We start from the raw sequence: 8,527 nt of genomic DNA on the forward strand, positions 1-8,527 counted from the left end.
CCTGCTTCCAGCAACTGATTGTTCCCTCCCCGGACTCAGTGATTGCTTCTGATTTTTTTTCTTTTTTGCATTTCTCCCCATAGCTTTGGGTGGAAGTGCAGCATGTGGTAGAATACATGCTTTTGTATGCAGAAGGGCACAAGCTTCACTCTCCCAGAGTAAGGACAGGACTTTCCCTGTTGCAGATCTGTTCCCAGGTGAAGCAGACAACACGGAATGGGATGGACCAATGTTCTGATTTGGTTATAAAGGCAAGGTCCTCTATAGGAAATAATTTATTATTATTATTATTAGGCTCAGGGTAGTTGACAACATGCAATAAATAAATTTGAATAGATTCAGGTTAAAATTTTAAAAACACTAAAAAAAAATAAAAATGGAGAAAACATTCCAGAAGAAAAATATGCCAGTGCTTTAGGGGCTGTGGATGGTTCAGCCGTTAACAGCCAGGCCAAATAGCCATTACTATTTAGAACAGTGGCAGGCAACCTGTGATACTGCAAGGACTCTACCAGACGATACATGTGACCTGAGTCGGGTCCCCTGATCCGACTCACAATCATGAAGCATCCAGGAACTATTGTTCCCAAGTGCCATGGTGCCAGATTCTGCCTGTAAGCATGGCACTAGGGAGAGGGGCTTTATTTCCCTCCTGTGTGGTTTTCCAAAGCTGAATTGGCCATGGGGGGTGGGTGCCTGTTGCCCTGCTGTGGGGCTCTATGTGTACTGAATGTCTAAGTTGCCACAGGTCCTGTCATTCTCCTGCCCTACCTGAACTGACCTGCCTTGTTGATGGGGAATGAGCGGTGATGCAGCTACAGGAGACCATGTGAAAACTAGAAGAATGCCTGAAAATAACCCTCCAGTCTTCAAATAGAAGCTGTCATGCCACAAATTAAGACAGTGCCCCAACTGGGATGGTGTACCCACTGCCTCCACCCCAGCTTCAACCCTGGTGTTATGCAATTGCTAAAATGATAAACACTTGAGTTGATTGACCAACAGGACCGGTTGATCTGGGCAGCTTACAGATGAAGTCCAAAAAGCTTAACATTCTGAATGATCCTTTCAACACAACAAACCTTTTCCAGGACTTGTCTCTGTCAACATCAATGAAGCATTGTTAAAAGCAGAGTGTTTTTGTGTTAAAAAATTGTTGCGTCGATTTCCACCAATTCCCTCTTCCCTCTGCAGATCCCTACTAGGCTGTTCCTGGGGGTCCACTCTCTCTTGCTCTGGCTAAGTGGGGCAGGCCAGCATACAAGGATTGGGACTTCAGAGAGCCACTGCTCAGTTCTGGTGAGTACCCCAAAAAAGCTCTCCTTAAAGGGAATCTGAAAAGCAGTTGAGAATCACCCCTGAAAAAGCAAATTGCATCACTGGTTATTTTATTTTCTTAATGCCTTCCTATGGCCCATGATTAGATCAAAGTTATTTTCAATACCTCTCTATCATCTTTGCTGGAGTAGTGGAAAACTCCTCTAAAGTTTTTCCCTTTTTTTGTGAATATTTTCTTTTCCTTCCTGACATCTTTTTGCTTGGGTCTTTGATGATGCCTTTACAAAACAGACTATAGAGTTCCACAACAGATGTACTGCATAAAGGCCATAGGGAGCAATGCCCCCCCCAGCCTACTCTGTTCACAGTAGGAGCTGGTGGTACTGTGGTAGTTACAGAAATGAACAGTGATCTGGAAGGTTAAGGGTTCAGTTCTTGCCTCTGCCACAAACCCACCAGCAAGTCACCCTTCCTTAGTCACTTGAGGATGAGCCAAACACCCACCACAGGAACAGCAGGAGAAACTACAAAGATTTTTGTGGCCCCTTCAAAAATTTACCATAACAGATGCTATGGATTTGCATCAGATGAGATGGGCTCTTACTGACAAGTCCTTCTGCCACAATAATTTGGTTAGCCTTTGTGTTGCCACAAGACTGTTATTTCATCTGAATAGACTAACACTGGAGTCTGACAGAGCAGAGGTCCCCCCCCCCCACACATATATACAGGCAACGGAAACTAAAGGAATATATTGTCTGTGCTGTTCTGATGCAACTGATATGTGACCATAGGAATTAGATCAAAATATAAGCTTCGTGGGGGGGAAAGGGGCTCTGTACCACAGGCATGTGTCTAGAACACTGGAGCTCAGACTGTGGGATGGAAGCCTGTGCCAGGCGGAAGGCAAGGGAGTATCTGTGAACCTGCCTTGGTCCAAAGGAATTATCCCCATGCAGAGTGACCTGGCCATCCAGCTTCTCACTGTGCATGCAAAGAAGAGCAGGTGTGATACTGTTGCTCTCTGTGTGTACACCTTTAACTGCAAATCCTTCCAAAAAGCAGCTCCCCCCAAAAGTGGGTGGGACTTTGCCACTCACTGGAGAGTTCTGTTCCATGGATTCAATTTCATTGATATCAATCTACAACCACTTTGATTTGAGACAAGTGAAATACGTGCACGGACTGTGGACAAAATTCCATTTAAGTCAGCGTTTAGCATGCATTAAGCATTTACCTGATTCCTCAAGTATACAGTGTTTTACCTGCACACACTTACTAGGTAAAGGATTCTTCCAGAAGTCATAGATGGAGACATGAAGCTAGGATGGAAGATTTATGCACAGCAATCTGGTCAGATTACAACCTCCTTTCAGAACCTGAGCCTCCTAGAACAGTATGTTGCACTCAGGTTTATTTTCTAGCTCTAGAACTGGGTAGAGTGTACTCACAACCCTGATTAAAAGTTTTCATAGGTGAAAAGGTTAAAGAGGGAGCATCCCATTTGGACATTTTATCCAAAATACATATGACAATGTTGTCCTGTGTAATACTTGAACAGCCTCCTACTTCATTTTAGTACCCATTCGGAAACCCCACTTTGTGTCTGTGTGTGGGGGTCATCCATAGTTCTTTTGTCCCCCGCAAGAATACAGCAAATTGTGTCAAGATCTTTATTCAGACAGGACACACTCACATGTATAAAAATATTAAGTAAAATTCAAGTAATGCTTATTATAAAATAATACAAAGTAAATCTATGAAAAAGATACCTTCATCCACACTTAAGAATAGGAAAGCATACTGGAATCAAATATGTACTGCAGTATTAAGGCTAAAAAAATTCTCCCAACACTGGCTTATGTAACAAGTATAACAATTGGTGGGAAGAAGAAACTGCCCTACACGTTAACTACTTCCAAGCGGCAGATGTGGACACTGAAAGAAGACATTAAGTAAGTGGAGATTTGATTGTGCTCAGGCAATCTCCTATGCAATATCAATTTCCCCTCTGAAGACTGTTCTGCTCTTCCTTGTTCTTCCCAATGCAAAGGGGCTGGTTCATGCAGCATTCCCTCTCTGCCCTCCCCACCATGTGCTGACCCTGTATGTGCTGTTGGGCTTGTGCTGTTTTCCCCATGTGTAGGACATGCAGTTGCTACGCAGGCACAGACATCCTTACAGATGATGCCCACCAAACCAAAAGCTTTACATCACCTGTGCTATTCTGGGGAGGAACATACACAAGCCTAAAACTGATTGCCATGAGCCACCGTATGCAAAGCCTTTGCATGAGATGGGGGATAGGCGAAGAACTCTGTGAGCCATCCTGAAACATGCAGAAGGCCAGCAGGCTCCAATCTACTTAGGCAGCAAGTCTCCAGCTTCTTAATGCAGAAGACTGTGGTATGGAGGGCCACTCCGCAGTCATTGGCTTTGAGTCCTGAAGCTGCATTTTGTCCTGCATAACGATCCACGACTGCCTTCTGGAGACAGGAAAGGCATCAGGAATAGAACCAGCAAGTGTGGGGATTCAAATACATGTTAATTTCATGTCAAAGAGGCTTCATGTTAAAACATAAAGGATCTGGATACAACTTGCGAGGCTTCATCCTGTAAATGTATTAAACACCTAGTAGTACTTGGTTAAAATTTCAAGATAGGAACTATGGCCCGATAACAGAAAAAGAAAAGAGGACAGCTCCCTGCAAACCTATGCCAAAAAAAATTAAAAATCACTGACTTCCTGACTGCCTGGCTGGGAGCAGCAAGCTTATAAGGAGCTGCCAAGTTCGTGCATTTTACAAGCAGGCTTGCGTTTTCATTTCAGCTTTAACTGGAACCGACAAAGTTGCTAACATCACTCGCTTCTGCACTTGAAGAAAGAGGATTCCGTTGCTACTTGAGTAATAATAGAGTTAGCCATGCCAAGACCTTAGCAGGGAAGAGGGCTCTCAAATACATGAAGCTGAACTCCAACGGTAGCCGCACCCCACCCCCCCTAAACCAGAAGTGATTTGTATCTCATTATAACTGTGACCATCTAAGCGAACCCTGGGATTCCTCACCAATTATAGGCAGCAGCTTAGCGTAACATGTGAAGGGTATTTATACTTAATTACATTTCATTCTGTACTTCCTACATTTCACAGCCTCTTGACTTGCTGTTTGTTTTTGTCCTGTCCCTCCTCCTTAAAAGCGAAGACCGGCTCTCAGTATCTGAGCAAGTCTACAAAATCTTATGCAGGATTAAAATTTTGATCATCTTCAAGGTGCCACAAGACTCCTGTTTTCTAAGGAAAAATAGTTTCAGAAGTGGGTGATCTGGAACAGAGAAGCAGTGGGGGAGAGGGTGATTTCACCCTTTCCCTGCCTGCCACTTTTCTGCGGCAACTCCCTCCCCTTCTTCAGTGGGGCAAGCAAAACCTTGTTGCAAACATGTGTCTGAAATGGGGGAGAGAACAGATTGCAGCAGACAAGTTCTGGGGTGTGGGAAAAGGGCCAGCACGCCTCTCCTGCTGCTTCTGGACTCCACACTGTCTCCTCCCCACAAGCTATGACTGCTTTTTCCCTCCAGGCTTCCCCCACTCTTTTTTTGTCTACTTTCAGCTTTCCAGATGTTTTAAGTACAGCCTGGCCCAGAGGTACCCTTTCCTTTAGAGCAGGAGTGCATCACCTTTTTTGTGCCATGGACCACATTGGGTATGGACCCCTTCTCCGAATAATGTCTCTAAATGCATAAAATACATACAATTACAAAGGAAACCACTTATATTGAAATACAGTAAACAAATAAAATGTATTATATAGTAATATATGTGCTTCTTTATTAATACATTAAATAATAAGACAACAACTGTAATGTGATTTGAAAATATCTGTGATTTCTATTGGTCACAAAAGTCACAGGTACTGCTACTACTACTGTGGTTTGTTTCCTACATTCATAATGGAAGAAAATGCTAAATTTCCATTAGAGGGTAGTGAAAAATAAAGATGTAATCCCCCCCATCCAAGTTCATGGACCCCCAAAACCTGTCCAAAGACCTCTTGGGGGATCTGTGGGCCCCAGGTTAAGAACCCCTGCTCTAGAGGGAGACCTGACTGAAAAATGATGCTGGTCGAGGCAAAAGCATTTTCCCAAAGGGGCTTTTGCACTCATAGGGAGGCGTCTCCTTTAAACTGGGCTGTGTATCTGCTTTGCAGAAACATTGCTTCTGCCTTGCCAATGTTACAGTAAGAGTAGTTCAGTCGTGGAACCCACTGCCTAGGGCTCCCCCTCACTGGCAGTCTTCAAGCAGTGGCTGGACGAACACTTGTCAGGGATGCTTTAGGCTGATCCCGTATTAAACAGGAACTAGATGGCCTGTATGGCCCCTTCCAACTCTATGATTCTGTGATCAAATTTAATTCAAACTTTAGCCTTCATACCTTGCCCTGCCTGTGCTATACAGATTACAACATTCCTCCTGAGTAGATAAACCCTTCTGCACGGGGATAATTTGTCAGCTCTTAAGGCAACATTGATGCAGGAAAGTTATTTCAGAATACCAGTCTCTCAGAAGGAGACAGGTTTGCCTTTCCTGTACATCCCGGAATAACAGCTGTCTGTTATTTCAGTCACAACAGTTCCAGAGTGCCTCTACTTTAAAGAAATCTGATTGAACTCTGTTACTAAGCTGCAACAGGCAGAGGGGAGAGTGAGACATCTGAATAAGTGCAGAAGGAACAGAACAGAAGGGGTGTTTGGTTGCAAACTTGCTACCAGAAAAACAGCCTAGTATGTTCATGTGCCTTCAACAGTAGCTTGAAAATATGTAGAAATCTGAGGCAGTGGACTCTTTCCAGGACCATAAGCATCATCATTGGCAAAGGCTGCCTACCAAGTGGCTGCTAAAGGCACAGTAGCAGAAGCTGGTTTAAAAGGAAACCCTGGCTACAGGATGCACCCCTGGTTTTCTCACGGTGAGGCTCACCTAAGCACCCAGGCAGTGTGCCTCTGGAAGGCAGCCCCAGCCCTTCAAGAGGTAACATGGACGACTCCTGCTGGCCTCTCCTCCCCAGGGCTTTGGCAAAGGCATCGCCTCCTCACGGCCAAGGTGTAGGGCAGCGGCTTGAGAGCCAGCCCGTGCTCACAGTCCATGGTGAGTTCGTCGGCAGGATTGGCCTCCAGGTCGCACTGATGCAAGAGGATGGCGGTGAAGAGGAACAGCTGGAGCTTGGCGAGCTGGTCCCCGATGCAGCGCCTCTTGCCCAGAGAGAAGATGAGGACCCGGCAGGCAAGATCCCGGTCGAGGGTCTCTTGGGCGGCGTCTAGGAAGCGCGCCGGGTCAAAGACGTGCGGGTCCTTCCAGCGGAGCCGATCGTGGTTGACGGACCACTGGTTGACGAAGACCACCGTGTCCTTCGCGATGTGGAAGCCGTCCAGGACCACGTCGGCGGTGGTGGCGTGCGGGATGGTGAGGGGCACGAAGCTGCTGTAGCGGAGCGACTCGTAGAGGAAAGCCTCCAGGCGCGGCAAGGCGGAGCGGTCGTCGGCCGTGGGCAGCCGGCCGCGGCCCACCACTCGGTCCAGGTCCTCCTGTAGCTGCCGCCGGAGCGCCGGGTGCTTCAGGAGAAGGAGCAGCACCCAGGCCAGGGCGGTGGAGGTGGTGTCCTGGCCGGCACCGAAGAGATCCGTGAGGGTGCCTTCGACGTAGTCCCCCGCCAGGCCCTGCTGGGCCCCGGGCCCGTGCTCCATGCGCTCCAGGATGGCGTCGCTGATGTGGCGCGGGGAGGCGCCCGGCTGAAAGGTGCGCCGGTGCTGCGCCACTTTGGCTCGCACGAAGTCGTGCAGCTCCCGGTTGAGCGCCTGGAAGTCGTGGAAGACGCGGCGCACCGGGTTGGGGAAGGCCTGCAGCCAGGGCAGCACGTCCACCAGGCTGCCCGCCGCCACCGTCTTCCCGAAGCGGTCGTTCCTGCCCAGCAGCGCCCGGAACTCGCCGTCGCCGTGGCTGTAGCGCTGCCCGAAGCAGAGGGCGCACATCACGTTGGCGTTGGCCACGGTCAGCAGCGGCGCCGGGTCGCCGTAAGCGCCGCCCTCGCTCAGCGCCACCAGCCCGTCGATGAGCTCCTGCGCCTCGGCCGCCACGTGCTGCTCGAAGAGCCGCTTGCTGGGCGTCTTGGCCGTCGAGAAGGCGCGCAGCGTGGCGTGGGCCACCCGCCGCTGCGCCCGCCAGCGCTCGGTGTAGCGCCCGAAGGCCATGCTCTTCCCGCCCGACACGAGGCGGAAGGAAGGGAAGTCGGGCCTCCCGGCGAAGAGCCCACTCTGCTGCACCAGCGCCTGCCGGATGGCCGCCTCGCCGTTCAACACCACGATGGCGCGCATGCCCAGGCGCAGTTGGAAGACGTCCCCGTAGCGCCGCGCCAGCTCGCAGAAGGTGAGGTGAGGCAGGCGGCCCAGCTGCAGCACGTTGCCCAGCAGCGGCCAGCCGACGGGGCCGGGCGGGCCCTTGCCGGGGGCCCTCGGGCTTCTCCGCGCCCACAGGCACAGCAGGAGAGCGCAGGAGACCAGGAGGGCCGGCTGGACGGCGCTCTTGAGGAGCGGGGCGGGCTCCCCCTCCGGGCTGTGGGGCTCCCCCGTCATGGGTAGCACCGACTGCCCTGTCAGGGCTTCCCCCTAAGGAAAGTTTCGTGTCTTGGGAGCGGGGATTAAGCGGGTCGTTTTCAGGTGTTGGACGACCTTGACTCAACTGGAGCCCCTTGGAATCGCGCGCGCGCGCGCTTGGGTGTGTGTGTGGGGGATTGATAATCAGAGAAGGCTCTCCCGCCTGAACCCCTCCGAGATGCCTCCCGGCTCTGCTCTGAGGCGGTAATAGAATGCCGGTCCCGGCTTTATAGCCGTCTGGAAAGGGGGCTGAGCTTTCCTCCTCCCTTTGTGGTGGTCCCAAAGTCCCCCCGGGCCCGTGCGCAGCCATTCCGTGCTCTCCTGCGGGAGAGAATTGAAACAGCAGATTGATCCCTCTCGCTAGGAATGTCTGCAACTTTCCAAGGCTTCCTCTTGCCAAAGACAGCCTGATCCTCACAGCAGGAGCCGAAGGAGGGGGAAAGTGTGAGAGCTACTGGACGCTGCCAGGCACCTTGAGCAGCCTTGGAAGAGCTGCTGCTTTCGTGACTGGAGAGAAAGAATGCTCCAGAACTGGCTGGAGGCTGGGGGAGAAACTGGCTACTGCCAGCCTGCTGCTGCTCCATCCCGCTCCTGGGCTTCTGA

General features: G+C 50.2%; 1 pseudogene; it reads right to left on the reverse strand.

Moving 5' to 3' along the window:
- Positions 1-5,657: 5,657 nt before the first annotated feature.
- Positions 5,658-8,082, reverse strand: LOC107113929 (annotated as a pseudogene).
- Positions 8,083-8,527: the final 445 nt, after the last annotated feature.

The sequence above is a fragment of the Gekko japonicus genome, unplaced genomic scaffold (assembly GCF_001447785.1).
Source record: "Gekko japonicus isolate JY-2015 unplaced genomic scaffold, Gekko_japonicus_V1.1 scaffold631, whole genome shotgun sequence".
Classification (NCBI taxonomy): Eukaryota; Metazoa; Chordata; class Lepidosauria; order Squamata; family Gekkonidae; genus Gekko; species Gekko japonicus.